Here is an 18,418-nt window from a genome sequence, read left to right as displayed (position 1 = left end):
AGATATTTGCATTTAAAAGGAGAGCAAAGGGAAAAGAGTAAAAAATTAGTGACTGCAAAGGTAGGAAGGGAAACATAAATATGAGCTAACAAAGGAATAAATGTATGTAGGATGAATTGGAGATTATAAAAGAAAAATAGTGAAGACTGTGAAAGATAAAGACTGAAAATTCCACTGGATTTAGCAGTATGACCTTAAAAGTATATTCAGTGCAATTATAAGAGAAATAGTAAAGTTCCAAGGTGTTCAGAAGTGTCTCACTGAAGGACAGGAAGTGGAGACAAACATCTTACACACATTCTATTTTATTTTTCTTTATTGATTTTTGAAAGATAGAGGTGTGTGCGTGTGTGTGTGAAAGAGAGAGAGAGAGAGAGAGAGAGAGAGAAAGAGACCACAACCTGGCATGTGTCCTGAATGGGAGTCAAACCCACCACCCTTCAGGGTATGAGATGGGAGGACACTCCAACTGAGCCACACCGACCAGGGCATCTTACACACATTTAAAAATGTTATTGATAAGAGAGTGGTACAATGATAGATCAAGGATGCAGCAAGAATTATGGTACTACTAGATGCCTGGTGCACAAAATTCTTGCATGGAAAGGGTGCCCAGCCTGCACCCTCTCCAATATGGGACCCCTCGGGGCCCATTCCTCTCACAATCCGGGACTGCTGTCTCCACTCGCCTGCTAAAATTCTTGCATGGAAAGGGTGCCCAGCCTGCACCCTTTCCAATATGGGACCCCTCGGGGGCACATTCCTCTCACAATCCGGGACTGCTGGCTCCACTCACCTGCCTGCCAGCCTGATTGCCCTTAACCACTTCTGCCTGCCAGCCTGATCACCCTCTAGCCACTCCCCTGCTGGCCTGATTGACAGCTAACTGCTCCCCTGCCATCCAGATCACCCCCTACTGCCCTCCCCTGCAGGCCTGGTCACCCCCAACTGCCCTCCCCTGACAACCATCTTGTGACAACGTGGGTGCAGCCATCTTGTGACGATGTAGGGTGGCCGTCTTGTGACGACATGGGGGTGTGAGGGTCAATTTGCATATTATCTTTTTATTATATAGGATAGGACAGATCTGAGTTTGCTTACTGTCAAAAAAGAAGTAGACACTAGAGAGTGAGAATTAAAAAGGAAATGGCAAAAAAAAGCTTATATGTCATTTACATTGAATAAAATATGATTTGGCCAAAATTTACATTGAATGAAATATGATTTAGCCAAAATACCCAATAATAACATTCAGATAATGATAAACAATGCAATCATTGTTATTAAGTTTTATTTAATAGTAATACATGCTTTAAATGTTAGTGGTTGGTTAGGCCACTTAGCTAAACCATCTGCTTAGAAAATCCACATTGCAATAGTAATTTTTTCAGTTATATACACTTGATGGTAAGAACCATAGCACGATGGTGATCTCCATAGGTTAGGCTTCTTCATTTATGAGGTTTTTCACATAAAGAATGGTCATGTTCTGGGGTACTTTAGTTCTATTGCTTATTTTCTTCAAAGACCATTTGCTATTCTTTTTGTCCAGCCAATATCTGAATCTCCATATTATATTTGAGGAATCTTCCAACTAAGGGGGCATACCCAATCTCCTTTGGAAGCCAAATGCACTGTATCCTTACTTTCCTAGTGACTAAAGTTGTGCCACACACACACTGACTCTAAACAAAAGTGACCTAAAGGAAAGACATTACAAAATGCTTTCTGGTGACAGGGAGCTGGAGTGACTGCAGCCAACTCCAGAGGCCAGTCCATCAGAGGCTGCACTTTGAGAGGCAGTTTCTCTGACTCTGTCTCAACAGTTTCCACGAGGGAAACAGGCATCCTCTGGTTCCTGAGGCAATGAAGTTGTGTCTTTGATTGACCAGAACTGCAGAATGATTTGGGCATTATTTTTAGTTGTGGAGCCTCCACATCTGGTTCTCAGATCTCCAGAGCTACTCGGTATCTTTCTACTGAATTGCTTTTCCAGAATCAGTTCCTCTTTTTTGCTACAATGCACTCTTTGCAGTCAACTCTACTTGAGTCATTAGTAATATATATATTTTATATGATTTGTAAATTAAATTGATTTATTCATATATAACATAAATGTGTGCTATCTGGATATCTATTGAAACTGAAATGCATAATTGATTTTGCTTATTTTGTGTGACTTCCTCTCCATTCACCACTGTTTATTCTGTTACACTCCTCAGTTTGGGGAAAAATAAAACAGCTATAATTACATGGTATCTTTTCCTTCTTTCTAACTGCATTCACTCCACAGGCATCATTTGCTACTCTCATCCCATCTGGGTTAGTCATCATTATTTACTGAGAGCTGAGAACAGTGTTGTGCTGTGTAATATGTTTCCACCACAGAAATCATTCTTTTTTGTTAAATCCTCTTCACTCACAGCTGCCTGTGAGCCTCACTCCCCATCCACGCTGCAGACGCTGCATTTTTTTCTGATTGTATTTGTGGCACGTTCATGAATTCTTCTTGGGTAAAAAAATAATTTCAAACCAATAAATCAAATCAATAAATATGTCAATAAATCTCTTTTGCTTTACAAACATCATCAATCTTTACCAGAATAAATTACTAGTCCTTGCACCTATCTTTTAGAACTTTGAAACTATTTCATCTACCTTTAGAGGCATTTTCGGTCCTGTATTAAAGCTCACATTAGATAAGGATCTTGATCTTTTACAACATCCAAAGGCATTTGACCCTAGAAGTCAATTTCAATGAACTCTGATTTTTTTCAAAGAGATTTCCATTAAAAATATAATTTGTCGAAGAAAGTAGTTTTTAAAAACTCAATATAACCCTGGCCAGTGTGACTTAGTTGATTGAGCCTTACCCCATGAACCAAAAAGGTTGCTTACTTGATTCTCAGTCAGGGGAAATACCCTAGTTGTGGGTTTGAGCCCAATCTGGGTGAGTGCAGGAGGAAGTCCATCAATGTTTCTCTCTCACATGATATTTCTCTCTCTCCATCTCCCTTCCTCTCTCTCTAAAATCAATAAAAACATATTTAAAAACTTTATATACATGTACATATACATATGTAAATACAATACATATAAAAGCAAATCCCATATAATAAAGAGCTAATATGCTAATTAGACCAAACAGCAGAACAACCATCCGGACGACCTTCTGGACGAAGTCTAAGGCTGTGAGGGCCAAGCTCCTTGTATGAATTTTGTGCAACAGGACTCTAGTATATATATAATAAAATTTCATTACTGGAATATTATATCGTGTATGTATATATGTATGTATATATGTATATGTATAAGTATATGCATGTATATATTTTGTCTAAGAATTGAATATATATAATAAAATTTCATTACTGGAATTTTATATCATGTATGTATATATGTATGTATATATGTATATGCATGTATATATTTTGTCTAAGAATTGAACTGTGATATTACATATATATATTTAATTCTTGATATATTAATTGTTTAAATTACATTTTATATTTCACTAGAGGCCTGGTGCACAAAAATTTGTGCACTCGGGCGGGGGGGGGCAGTCCCTCAGCCTGGTCTGTGCCCTCTCACAGTCTGGGACCCCTCAGGGGATGTCCACCTCCCTGGGTGATCAGGCTTAAGCTGGCAGTCAGACATCCCTCTGGCAGCCCAGGAGCCCTCAGGGGATGTCCACTTGCCAGCGGGGAGCAGGCCTAAGCTGCAGTCGAACATCCTTATCACTGCTGAGGAGGCGGGAGAGGCTCCCACCATCACCGCTGTGCTGGCAGCCATCAGCCTGGCTTGTGGCTGAGCAGAGCTCCCCCTGTGGGAGCGCACTGACCACCAGAGGGCAGCTCCTGCATTGATCGTCTGCCCCCTGGTGGTCAGTGTGTGTCATAGTGACCAGTCATTCCCAGTCGTTCTGCTGTTAGGGTCAATTTTCATATTACCCTTTTATTATATAGGATACCTAGGGCAAAGTATATGGTTAATTTCATTCTTTTCAAAATCTTACTAAATTAATAGAGTGGAGGCCAGTATAAAGCTCACTCTCTTATATATTAATCAAGAAGTTTAGTGACTCAACAACTTAATGGATCCCAAAAGATTATTCTAGTTGGACTGAATACCTTCATCCCCCACCTCTAACCCCATCCATTCATCCCCCACTCCTGCACGCTCCCAATCTTCCCAACTCCTATTCTCAACACCTCTGCCCTGTCTTTGCTTCTAAGAGACTGTCTCCTACAAATTGCATCACTTAGCCTCTCTTATTCTCTGGCTCCTGATTGGATTGGGCCAAAGGGAGGCTCAGACAAAATATATGGGGGTTTGAGGACAGAGATTAAGATATTTCATCATCATTCTCTTCCTTCTGCAACCTTTCCCATTTCTTCCCTGTTTGTTCTAGCAGGGATTGTAAACTGGGCTATAATTCCTGTGAAGCTACTTCAATTCCATGCTCTAGTTCTCAACTAACTCTGGTGATACAGTTTTTCTCCTAGTACCTTCAGGCCTATGGGTGGCTTTCTGCTGCTGCTAGTCTCTAGATGCCTAATATATACATTTTATATATAAACATTTAATATATATATATACACATATATATACACACACATATATATGCACATATTATACATATGTTTGATATGTATTTAAAATATATATAAATCTGTGTTTAAGACATCCTGTATAATAAAAGCTTAAAATGCAAATTGTCCCCTCAGGCAGTCATTCCACTGGGAGTTTGGGAGTTTGGCTGCTTGCTATGATGTGTGCTGACCACCAGGGGACAGCACAGAACATGGTGGGCATCCGTGACATGGTGCTGGCAGCAGGCGGCAGTGGAGGCACTGCCAGTCCTGATGGGCCCCGCTGAGAGTAGGACTATGGCAGGATGGTGGAGCAGGTGAGCAGGCAGTGTCAGGCCAAGGCCGGTGAGAGCAGGGGCCTGATCGTCCTGTAGACAGTGACCAGTGGCAGTGGCGGGGGGTGGGGCTGCTGCCTGGCTCCCAGGCACTGAGGGAGCCAGACAGGGGGCCTGACCCAGATTGATTACCCCACAAGTGGGATGGTGGAGCAGGTGAGGGGGCAGCGGCAGGCCAAGATGGGGTGCCAGGTGGGGCTACAGGGCTGCAAGGCTGGGGGCGCAAGTTGCGGCCCAATCCCACAGGTCACCCCAAGAGACCTCACTCATGCATGAATTCATGCACCGGGCCTCTGGTATACTATAAATATAGATGATATCATGTATATCTTAAATATATGCACATATACATATATTAAATATAAATATCTTAAAGATATCATATATAGACTAGAGGCCCGGTGCACAAAATTTGTGCATGGGAGGCAGGTCCCTCAGCCTGGCCTGCACCCTCTCCAATCTGGGACCCCCTTGAGGGATGTCCAACTGCCTCTTGCAATCCAGGACTGCTGGCTCCTAACCACTTGCCTGCCTGCTGGCCTGATGCCCGTAGCTGTTTCCCTGCATGCCTGATCACCCCCTAACTGCTCCCCTGCTGGCCTGATCGCCCCCTAACTGTTTCCCTGCCAGCCTGATCATCCTAACTGCCCTCCCCTGCTGGCCCGATTGCCCCTAACTGCCCTCCCCTGCTGGCCTGATCACCCCTAACCGCCTCTGCCTTGGCCCTGGAAAATGTCCAGTCTAATTAGCATATTACCTTTTTATTAGTATAGATATGTATAGTTATACTTTATTAAGTTCTCTTCAAAGTCCCAACTAAATTTGTATTTTTTTTTTCCTGTCAGGACTTTCACTGATGCAGACTATAATTATTTTAAGAACCTGAAATAAGTATTAAAAAGCATTGGTCAGTGGTTTAAAATTTGGTCATACTCTCAGGTTGTGAATGACATTAAATCAGCTTCTAGAGATTCCTGACTGGCTAAGTCACTTTTTCCACTATGTGTGTGATCTATTAACTATTTCTGAGAATCCCCTCAATTCTCTTCTGCTCTTTATTTTAGTGTCTGTGTGTTCCTTTCCTGCTCTGTTACCTGCTTCTGATTTCCCATATGTCTATGAATGGCAAGTGCACTCAAAATTTCTTCTCTCTGAGAGCTATTGATTGGCCCTGCCTCACAGAGTATAATTTCTCTAGCAGCAGCATTTCTCATCTCTCCCCATTAGGTCCAAAAGTACTATGTACCAAACGATGAGTTTTCTTATTCTATAGCTTTTGGCTTTCTCAGCCAGGTCATAAGAATTCTAGATTATTAACCTCATTCTACCTTATCATAAAGTTTATCTGCCTCAAACATTGCTATATTTTTCAAATAACCCTCGACAATACAAGATTTTTTTGTACCATATGACCAGACACCTCACCAAGAGATAATTTTACAGAGAAAGTAGTCCCCGAGCTTCAACTTGAAAGGTGAGAAGTAACTACAGTAGTATTCCTGATACCAAAAATATTTTTCTTATTTAAGTAGGAGGCTTACAGTATTTTAATCAATCAAGAAATGAAGACCCATAGAGAAAATCAGTTTGCTACTTGGGTAGACAGAAAGTTGAGACTAGGTTTCATTTCTCACAAGTTCTTATTAAAAAAACTCCATTTAAAAAATACATATTTTCACTAAGAACAAACTAACTAATGTCTATAAGCATTTAAGACTTATGAATTTACTAGAGGCCCAGTGCACGATATCACGCGAGAACCAGACCCGTGGCACCAGCAGAACCCAGACTGACTCCTGCCACGTCCTGGGACCCAGAGTCAAGTCCCCACCCACCCATGCACGCCTTGCCGTGCATGCAGCCTCCTGGTGACCAGTCTTTGGTCATTCCGCCGTGATGGCATCACAACCATGGGGTTTTTATAATAGAGATATCTCTCAATGAAGTTTTCTCAAAGTTTTTGTCTGAATATTTTTATAACTTAATGGGAGCAAAGTTCATGAAATTTCTCAGTATTATAGGTGTAAAATAATTCTCATATACATATTTGAAATGTAACATATCAAATATCATGCATTAAAAAACCAGCAGGCTTACATTATATTTATTGAGTATTCTATATTGTAAGTTTTAATGTTGTAATGTAAAAAGTATATTTGCCCAATACCCAGAAAAGACATACTAAATATAGTTACCTGCATGGCTATTCTTTTAATATCCTTATAGTTTTATACATTGCAGTATGAACAAATGATATTTAAAATAGCAATACATGAACTGATATAAATTTTAAAAGTCTTTAAAATCTTTATTTTTTTCTTTTTTGAGTGTGAAAGTGACTGAAAGTTTTAGTAATCAAAAGAAAAAGGAGACTCGTGTTCTGGTTTTAGGCCTGGAATAGTTAAATTCTTGGGCAGTTCTGCTTGTGCAAACATTAACAGCATTTTTATTCTGGTATTGTTGCTGTGGGTTTATCAAGTATTCATGAAGTTCACAGATTTGGTGGCTCAGGTTGTGTTCAGGGACTGAACATAAACCTCTGTGCATGCTAGCAGTAAAGGTGAGCAATTCCCATACATGTTTAATTTCGGTTCTCTCTCTTTTTATAATGTCTTAGTTAATTTTACAGCTGAGTCTTGAAAACACCATGTTTTAATTAGTTTCCTTTTTTTTCCCTTTTGGTAACATTCTGCACCTATTTGTAGAAAAACTTGTAAAGAAATTCAATAGTAAAAAGAAGAGAATGATTTATAAAAAGATCAAACACCATATCATGAAAAATATTTTCTTTGAATGACACTTGGATTCCGGGACTCCTGCCAGGAAGTAAAAGCATTTTGCTGTATGGTTTCAAGATCAAAAGATCAAATGTTTTTCATAATCTATCATGCAAAAGTTATTTGTTTGATTTATAGTCTGTTTCTTTCATTCACAGAGGGAGAAAATAAATGATATACACACAAAAAATAATAAAGGAAATGACTTATTTACAGTATAGGGATGAAAGTGTAGGGATTTGGTATTCATTTGGATAACTTTTATCTCTGAAATTATAGAGTATATATTTTGCTTTTTCTTTAATCTACTCTTAATACATGCCCATATTTACAGTATCTAGGTAAGGTAAACAAAAGATCCTTCTATTCTAAATATATTTTAATGTATTTTACATCCCTTAAAATTAACATTGAGTTGGTATTACATATTTTTCCGTGAATTTTTATGTTGAAAATATAAATATAATTTTTGGGACATTACTTTTAAATTTTCAACAGTTTTTTATTACTTTCAAGATTATGGAGAAAATTATCAGAGTGGCAAACATAAATTAAAGATTAAAGTTTACTAAAATCAACCATTTTCATTTTGCTGTTGTTATATCCAGCTTCCCCTATTTCCAAACCTTGTTAATAAATAGAAATCTTAAGAAAAACCTGACTCTAAATTTGGTATACGAATAACAATGTCATAGTTGTCTATGAAACAAATGTTTTACATATTGAATAGCATATTATAAACAGCAAAAATTATTTTCAACTTTTATGCTTTACTCATATGACACATTCTTACCTTATATGACTGAGTAACTGAAAAATTTTAGTGAGAAAGTAATAAAATCCATCACGCCTTTCATTCATGTAACTGCATAACTTGTCAGATATTAAAACTGTGTTTAGAATAACAATAATGGGCCCAGAGTATAGCAGTGCACTGACATCATGTAGAACAATATTTCTCTTGTCCACTTAACCACAGTCTCATTTCATAGGACAGACTATGGCTTGACCATGTAGCTGTATCTTTTTAATAGTTATCTTTTAGTAAACACTAAATTGATGTTCAATGCAGTTAAATAGGTACAAAATAAGTTATTTAATTTTATTATAATTAGAAGTGAAATACTAGCCATTTTTTAGATAAATAAAACTGACCTGAGAATTTTACAATGGACTCAGTTTTTAGTAATAAACAATATAGGGGATTAGCCCCATGCCTTGAATCTAGAATTTATTAAATAATTTAATAACTACAAATTAAAACTTTAAAAGAATAGATATTATCAGTGTATTAATGCAGTTATACTATTTTTTTATTATAACTATTCCAAGTCCTAACAAAACTGTTCCCATGTTTTGCTTAAGGAATTTTAGACTCAAGTTGAATGCTTACTATGCTTGGCATTGTTAAAAGCCCTTAACATGCCTTAACTCGTTTAACTCTCACGATAGCTCTGCTAGGTGGGTCTGATTACCATAACTATTGTACAGATGGGAAAATTGAGGCAATAAGATTTCTAAGGTTATCCAGTTAGTGAGCAACTATTCTCAAAACAATTCTGTTAGAACTCTAGGAAGTGTAGACTCTTCATTTCATAAATAAATCTCTGTTGGCAGTGCCATCCTTGAATCCACACCTCTTACTCCTTGGTTTTCAAAATTTCAGTGGTTGAACTCATACATTATTTACTTGGTTAGACACCTTTACTTAACCACAGATAGCATTAATCCCAGAAAAAAAGGATGATGTGTCTTAAGGATGTGTTGGTGCCTCATAAAACACGGTAGCAAAAATGCAGCTCAATCTCACAGACTAAAACCAGGTATTTGAAAGTCATAAGGACCCCAGAGAGATGTTTCTCTCTGACTGTTGTTTCTTTCTCTTTCTATGTGCCTACCTTCTTTTGTATCTCTAAACAAGTCACTTTACTTGGCTCAGCCACACAATTAAAAACAGTGGACATGGGTATCAATAGCTCAGGCCGCGGTCCCAGGGAGCCAGGGTCACCCAGGGAACTGCCCACAGTCCCAGCTGCCTGATCTGCCTGCCTGATCTGTCCTCAGCTGCCTCTAGTGAGAAGGAGCCCCTCCCCCGACCCTCCTGCCCTGGATCAGGGGCCCGGTTGGCTCTGGGTGTGAGGGGGCAGTGCAATGGCCCAGCTGCTGTGGCCTGCAGGCCTGGGGGGCCCTAGGGGCAACCGGGCAGCCATCCTCCTCCAACAGTGGGTCAGTTACACCAACACGGAGCTAATACCAGCTGCCTGTGGGGCAATGCTGCCCACCTTGGGACTCAGCAGTTCTGTCCAGGACCCCTAGGCTGCACTGGGGGCTCTGGGAAGGGCTTCGAGCCCCTTGGAAGAGTGGCAACACACCTATCTGGCTGGGGAGGCTCCAACTCTGGCTGACCTGGCGCACAGCCTTGCTGCTGCCCTTCCGATATGTCCTGGAACCCTCTGCGCAGGATCTGGGGTAATGACACTCGCTGGTTCATCACTTGTGTCCAGCAACCAGAATTCTGGGGGTGCTGGGAGAGGTGGTTCTGTGTTCAAGAGCCAGGCCTCTCTTCCAACAGCCAGTCTCTGAGTCTTACTGCACCTTCAAAGAAACCTGCTCAACTTAAGAAAGAGGCAAAGAAAGAAAGAAGCTAGAGAAATTCCAACAGAAGCAGAAGGTGCAACAGCAGCAACCATTGTCCAAGGAGCAGAAGAAACCAAAACCAGAGGAAAGGGAGAAGCAGGATCCTGGAGTTATTACCTATGATCTCTCAACCCCACTGGGGAATAGGAAGGTATCAGTGGCCCTACGCCCAACTCCTACAGCCCTGGGTACTGGAGGCAGCCTGGTGCCCTTGGTGAGAACAGCAGGGCTTCTTCAATCCAGAGTATGGATGTTCCAGCTGTCAGCACCTAATCCACGGGGCATCTTCATGATGTGCATTCCACCCCCAAACGTGACAGGCTCCCTGCACCTGGGCCACGCGCTCACCAACGCCATCCAGGTTCCCTGACCTGAGGGAACCGCATGCGTGGGGAGACCACCTGTGGAACCCTGGCTGTGACCATGCGGGCATTGACATCCAAGTGTTCCGGGAGAAGAAGCTCTGGCGCGAGCAGCAGCCGACCCCCACCAGCTGTGCTGTGAGACCTTTCTGCGGGAGGTCTGGAAGTGGAAGGAGGAGAAAGGGGACCAGATTTACCACCAGCTGCAGAAGCTCGGCATCTCCTGGGATTGGGATCAAGCCTGTTTCATCATGAACCCCCAACTGTCCACAGCTGTGACAGAGGCCTTTGTCCGGCTCCACGAGGAAGGAGTCATCTACAGCAGTACCCACCTTGTCAACTGGTCCTGTACCCTCAACACTGCCATCTCTGACATCGAGGTGGACAAGGAGCTGAGGAGCCAAACACTGCACTCTGTGCCTGGCTACAAGGAAAAGGTAGAGTTTGGGGTCCTCATCTCCTTTGCTTGCAAGGTCCAAGGCTCAGAGAGGGACAACTTTGATGGAGACAATTCTGGGAAATGTGGCTGTAGCTGTGCACCCCAAAGATCCCAGATACTAGTACCTGAAGGGGAGGAGCATGATCCTCCCCCCTCTCCACCTCCCCCATTCCTGTCTCACATCTTTGATGATTTTAGGTCCCCCCTGCACATGACCAGAAAGACCACGAGGTTAGGCAGAGGCACGGTCTGGAGGCCATTAGCATCATGGACTCCTGATGGGCCCTGGTCAATGTGCCTCGCTTTCCTGGGCCTGCCCAGGTTTGAGGCCTGGAAGGCGGTGCTGGTGGCGCTGAAGGAGTGGGTACTATTAGGTGGCATCAAGGACAACCCCATGGTGGTGCCACTTTGCAACCAATCCTAGGACGTGGTAGAGCCCTTGCTGTGGCCGCAGTGGTACCTGCACTGTTGGGAGATGGCCCAGGCAGCCAGTGCAGCCGGGGCTCAGGGCCACCTCCGCATTCTGCCCAAGGCCAATCAGCTGACGTGGCCCGCCTGGATGGACAACATCCAGGACTGGTGTATCTCCGGCAGCTGTGGTGGTGGGGCCATTGCATCCCAGACTACTTTGTCACTGTCTGTGACCCAGCTTTCCCCCCCGCCCCCTCCTCCCTAAGAGGATCCCGACTGGCAGTACTGGGTGAGTGGGCACAGCAAGGCTGAGGCCTGTGAGAAGGCAGTCAAGGAGTTTGGAGTGTCCCCTGACAAGATCAGTCTCCAGCAAGAGGAGGATGTATTGGACACCTGGTTTTCTCTGGCCTCATCCTGGTGAAACGGAATTTTTGGACTGGAACCCAGATTTTTTGTCCACTGGAATCAAAGAATGAATCCACGGACAGAAGGTGGTATAGCAAAGGTGGAGATTTATTGAAGAACAAGTACAGACTCCACATGGGGAGAGGGAAAGAGTCCCATGGACTGGACTCCCATGTGGGGAGGGGAAAGGGTCCCAGAGTTCCTTTTTCCTATGGCTTATAAAGGCTGCAGATCCCCCTTTTAAGCCCCCAAAATTCCTGTTTCACCACTGAAACAGGAATTTTAGGGGTAAAATAGGACAGGTTTAGGAAATTTTAGAAATTTTGGAAATTAAGGGGACCATAGAGGAAACACAGGGCTGCCGTGCAGCAGAAGGTATATTTCCATAGAATAGGGAAGCTGAAAAACTGCAACAGGTACATTTCCATAGAATGAGGGAGCTGGGAACAGCAAAAGGTCTATATTTACAAAATAAAGAGAAAGAGCCCTTCATCCAGAAGAAGAAGAAGAAAGCCTAAAGGGAATAGGAAAACAATAAGAACCTCCCATGTGAGGTTCTAACTTTGAGCTCAGGAGTTACTATAGTAACCAGTCTAAGGGAATAGTGACCAATCAGAGGGGATATCAGGCACAAGTATTTGCAGCCTTTATAAGCCATAGGGAAAAGGAACTCTGTGGGATCTTTTCCCCCTCCCCACGGGGGAGTCCGTTGTGTGGAACTCTTTCCCCCTTCCCATGTGGGAGTCAGTACTTGTTCCTCAATAAATCTCCACCTTTGCTATACCATCTTCTGTCTGTGGATTCATTCTTCGACTCTGGCGGACAAAGAATCTGGGACATTCTGCCCAGTCCAAAAATTCTGCTTCACTGGGATGTCTCAGCCGGTCAGCAGATCTGAGTGTGTTCTACCCAGGGACCCTGCTGGAGACAGGGGAGATATCAGGGAGACGGTCAAAGAAATCCCTGGTAGAAACACTGTCATCTTAGGATGACTGTGTGCATGCCCACGACTGCACCATCTGAGGAGGGACAGCAGAGGTTGTGCACTGAAGGACAAAGACACTTCACTTTAACAGTCCAGTCAAGGCACTAAACAAAGAGGCTAACAACAACAAATCAAGCTCCAGAGAATGGTGAAGCAAATCATTACCCAGAATTGCTACAATATATTATTACCTAAAGTATTCAGTTTTCAAAAAAAGGGGGTGAGGTGAGAGACATGGGAAAAAAACAGCAAAGTGTGACCCAATACAAAAAAATAAGCGGATAACATAAACTTAGTGGGAGAGATTAGATGTGTTGGGTTTAAAATCTTCAAAGTAGCTATTATAAAATGTCAATGAACTAAAGGATGCTATGTTTAAAGAAGTAAAGGAAGCATGATTACAATGTCTCATCAAATAAAGAATACCAGTGAAGCCCTAACTAGTTTGGCTCAGTAGATGGAGTCAGCCTATGGACTGAAAGGTCCCAATTTCAATTCCAGTCAAGGGCACATGCCTGGGTTGCAGTCTCGATCCCCAGTAGGGGGCATGCAGGAGGAGCCAGTAAATAGTTCCCTCTCATCTTGATGTTTCTCTTTCTCTCCTTCTCTCTCTTCCTCTCTGAAATCAGTAAAAAATGTATTTGAAAAAGAATACCAGTGAAGATATAAAATTTATAAAAAAAGAACTAAATGTTTATTCTGGAATGGAAAGTGGAAAAGAACAGTAATTGAAATAAACAAAAAAGAATGAACTTGAAGATAGATTGCTAGTGAGGGGTGCATAATAGTGAAAAATGAACAGACTCTCAGAGAAATGTGAGATTTCATTAAACATATCAACATACATGTAATAAGAATATCAGAAAGAGGAGAGAAAGGAGTAAAAAATATTCTAAAAAATGACTGAAAACTTCAAATTTGATGACATATATTAATCTACACAACCAAAAATACAATCTTCAATATGATAAACACAAGAAATGCATACTCATATACATTATATACAACTATTAAAATCTAAAGATAAAAACTTTTGAAAACAGTAAGAGAAAAATGATTTGTCATAGAAAAGGAATCCCAATTAAGAAAAAAGAATCCAGCTATTTCTTAATAGAAACAACAGAGTAAAGGCAGCAAAGAAATTTCCAGCTAAATAAAAGCTGAGAGAATTTGTTAGTAGAAGATCCATTTTACAAAGACTAAAAAAAATTATTTAGGTTGGACCCTCCACCCTCCTATACACACAACAACAACAACAACAACAACAGTAAAGACAATTGTGTGATTATAAAAGGCAGTACAATGCATATTTCTTCTTTCTTTTTCTGAACTAATTTTACAAGCAATTCTATAAAGTAATATGTATATATTTGTAGTGTTAGGCCTATGTTTAGGCCTAAAACATTTAGAAATGTAATCTATTTGATAAAAATAATACAGCACAGTTGAATGAAATAAAAAGTGTATTGAAATAAGGAAATTCCACCAGGTTGTAATTCACATCAAAGCATAATAAAATTAAGAGAACAAGATATGGGAAAGAAAAAAAAGGTTAATATAGCAAACTATAGCAAACTATAAAAAAATACTTGTCTCCCCTGCTCCCCAAAAACATAGTAGTTAAAATCTTCTCAGTTTAAATGTTAGAGGTACAAGCCACCAAAACAAACAAAATACCCACTGATTATATTTTTTCTGTATTCCCATTCCCTATTCATGGAGAAGGGACTTAGTGACTTGGCTAATTTCAGATTCAACTTCATTTCTTCTACCAGCCAAACCAAGAATGACAATGGAGACTGTCTTGTGTTTTCTAGAAGGAATGCTAATTGAAATACAACCACTGAAATTAGGGAAGAAGCATCTTACCCATGAGGGGAAATTGTTCTTTTAGGGGTATTCTGAGGAACTGAGAAGCCCAGAAATCTGAAGACAGCCTTGAATGTTATGAATATTTTTTTCAAAATAAGATTGCTTCTGGTACACATTGCTTCTGGTACACTATTTTCGCACCTCCAAGCCCACTGGGTGCTTCTGTGCACACAGAGTAAGGCAGCTCGGTCTGGAAGAGAGCTGAATGACTTCCTAGACAAGATGACAAATGAGTGGAGTGTGGAGGGATTCACAAGAGCCAAATAGGATGGAGATACTTTTTTTCAGGCAGGGAGAAAAATGGGCAAAACAAACAAACATGTGCAAGAGGTAAGATATGAGAATGGAAAAATAGTTTATCTTTGCATGCTTCTCAAATTTAGGATACCAACCCCAAAGTAATGATACTTGAAGCTAGAGATTGACATTATCAGATTTATTTATTTTTTCTTTTTAAAATATATTTTTGATATCAGAGAGGAAGGGAGAAGGAGAGAGAAAGAGAATTATCAATGATGAGAGAGAATTATTGATTGGCTGCCTCCTGCATGCTCCCTACTAGGGATGAAGTCCCCAACCTGTGCATGTGCCCTTGACCCTCCAGTCTGCAAGCCAATGCTCTATCCACAGAGCAAAACCAGCTAGGGCTGACATTATCAGATTTAAATTGTAGAAGATTATAGAAGCAACATCATACAGCAAAAAATGAAAGATGGAGGAAGAATCATTCAGGAGTCTGTGACAATGACTCCAATGATGTGGTGCCATGCTCACAAATCTCCACATTGTGTGTAGCAATGAGCCTGCAAGTGTTCATCAAGAGCTCACTGTCTCTAGGAACCTGGGCCTGATAACTCGGGAAATGCAAATAAAACTTAATTTCCTAAAGTTTGTCTTTTTATATTATATGTTACATATTATGTATAATTCTTATTGAATATTTGGTACCCCAGAAAAAATTAATTATTATTTAATTAATTTAATATGATCTATATTTTAATTACTAAATGATTATTATTATAGTTCAGTCTTTTAAATTAAACCTATTAGAAGAAAATATGAGAGAGTAGGTAAAAAAAATATACCTACCACAATTAATGCAAGGAGAACAAAAATTTATTTATTTTTAAATGTGTTTTTATTGATTTCAGAGAGAGAAGGGAGAGGGAGATAGAGATAGAAACATCAATTTTGAGAGGATCATTGACTGGATGCCTCTTGCATGCCCCCTATTGGGAATCAATCCCATAACCCAGGCATGTGCCCTGACTAGGAATTGAACCAGGACCTCATGGTTCTTAGGTTGACTTTCAAACACTGAGCCACACTAACCTAACCCAAAATTTATCTTAAGTAATAATTTTAGTAATCTATATGAGAAATAGCTTCAGACTTACCAGAAATTTTTCACATGTTTGAATCTTTTATGTGAATCACCTTTCAGCTTCTCTACTGAGAATTATGTGAACATTTCTTGCTAATTGATAGAATGATTTTAGTCAGATCTAAATTCAGATCTAGAAATATGATGGACTTATAATTGTATCTTATTTCTTACATGCAAAAAAAAGACAATTGTTAATAAAGAAACATTTAAGCTTTTGTTTAAAAATGTTTGTAGTTCTTAGCAGAAATTCATTTCAAATCATGCTGGAAATAACAATTCTTACATATCACAATCTGTAAGAGCAGTTGCTGCACTAGAAGATTATGTTTTTAACATTTAAAATATTTCAGCTTATTTTCATTTTGTCCATTTCTTTGTGTAAATATTTTGAGAAAGAACATATTTCATAAATTGTTTGTATTAATTTTGAAATGGGGATGTGCCCGCAACCCAGGTACATGCCCTTGACCGGAATCGAACCTGGGACCTTTCAGTCCGCAGGCTGACGCTCTATCCACTGAGCCAAACCGGTTTCGGCAAGCTGAAGACACTTTAACTTTTATGATTTCAAATGAAAATTTTTATAATTTATGTTATCATGAATTTACTATTGTGTTTCAATAAACTGCTATTCACCTGCAGACATTCAGATACCACTAAAATGTTATTATATGTCTAAATTTTAGAGTTCATATTAAATTCTTTGTTGAGTTTTATTATGCAAATACATTAATTTAGGACTTGACTGTTATACAGTTGGTCATAAAATGAGTAGGTTATAAAATTTGATTGTGAGAACAAAGTAGAGAACCTTGCAAATCACAACTAGAAAGCCAGGTTCAAATTTTCTATTCCATAAAATAATGGAACAAGAATTCAAACTATGTAGATGTCCACTCAATTTTTTTTTTCAAGTGGAAATAAAATGTGTAGGTTTTGAAATATATTACTAACGATAGCTTAAATATTGCTGTATTTTGTTTGCATTTTCTTAAATTTCAAAAATAGAAAAGAACATCTGTTTTATCAAAAACTAGAGGCCCGGTGCACGAAATTCGTGCACTCAGGGGATCTGGAGTCCCTCAGCCTGGCCTGCACCCTCTCGCAGTCTGGGCCTTGGGGAAGAATGTCCAACTGAAGGCTTAGGCCTGCTCCCCACAGGAGTGCTGCTGCAGAGGGGGGGAAGGCTCCCGCCACTGCTGCTGCACTAACCAGCCATGAGCCCAGCTTCTGGCCAAGTGGCGCTCCCCTTGTGGGAGTGCACTGACCACCAGGGGACAGCTCCTGTGTTGAGCATCTACCCCCTGGTGGTCAGTGCATGTCATAGCGACTGGTCGTTCTGCCATCAGGCCGAAAACAGTTCTCCAACATCCCCCAAGGGTTCCCAGATTGTGAGAGGGCACAAGCCAGGCTGAGGGACCCCACTGGTGCACAATTGGGGCTGGGGAGGGACATGGAAGGTTGGCTAGCTGGGGAGGGACTGCAGGTGGGCTCCAGGGCATGTCTGGCCTGTCTTGCTCAGTCCCGACTGGCTGGACCCCAGCAGCAAGCTAACCTACTGGTTGGAGTATCTGCCCCTTGGTGGTCAGTGCATGTCAGAGTGACTGTTCAACCAGTCGACTGTCTGCCCCCTGGTGGTCAGTGTACATCATAGTGAGCAGTTGAATGTCCTTAGCATATCATTAGCATATTACACTTTGATTGGTTGAACAGACAACTGGATGACTGGACACTTAGCATATTAGGCTTTTATTATATAGGCTAGGTAACTGTGTAGGGCCTATGGAACTTTCCTGAATAGATTGTATGTGCATAATAGAGTTGATTGGCCCTTGACATTCATTCCTAAAATTATATTTTCAAACAAATTTAAGATTTTTCTCACCTTTCAATATATATTCAGAAAAGATTATTGACTACATAGAAAAATGTTTTTCATAAAGAGTATCTTTAGTAAATTACATTGACCAAATGTTTGACTTAGGTTTATTCTGTGGCCTGAGCTAATTAAATCTAGTGTATTCAATGTGACCCACGAGCATCAAAGTTATTAAGATTGCTTTGGGAAATGACATTACTCATATCAAAAGTGGCCATACAGACAAAGCCTTATTCTCATGGTATGATCTATTATACATACAATTATATTTGTTCAAAGATTTACAAGTAGCTAATCCCAAATTGCGATGTGCTCTTAAAAGGAAGAGGCCATGTTA

General features: G+C 40.6%; 1 pseudogene; it reads left to right on the top strand.

The window, feature by feature from the left end:
* The first annotated feature begins 4,897 nt into the window (after positions 1–4,897).
* LOC102249772 lies at positions 4,898–11,974 on the top strand (annotated as a pseudogene).
* Positions 11,975–18,418: the final 6,444 nt, after the last annotated feature.

The sequence above is a fragment of the Myotis brandtii genome, unplaced genomic scaffold (assembly GCF_000412655.1).
Source record: "Myotis brandtii unplaced genomic scaffold, ASM41265v1 scaffold570, whole genome shotgun sequence".
Classification (NCBI taxonomy): domain Eukaryota; kingdom Metazoa; phylum Chordata; class Mammalia; order Chiroptera; family Vespertilionidae; genus Myotis; species Myotis brandtii.
Note: the sequence above shows the minus strand (reverse complement) of the source record. Positions and strands in the feature narration are given on the sequence as shown.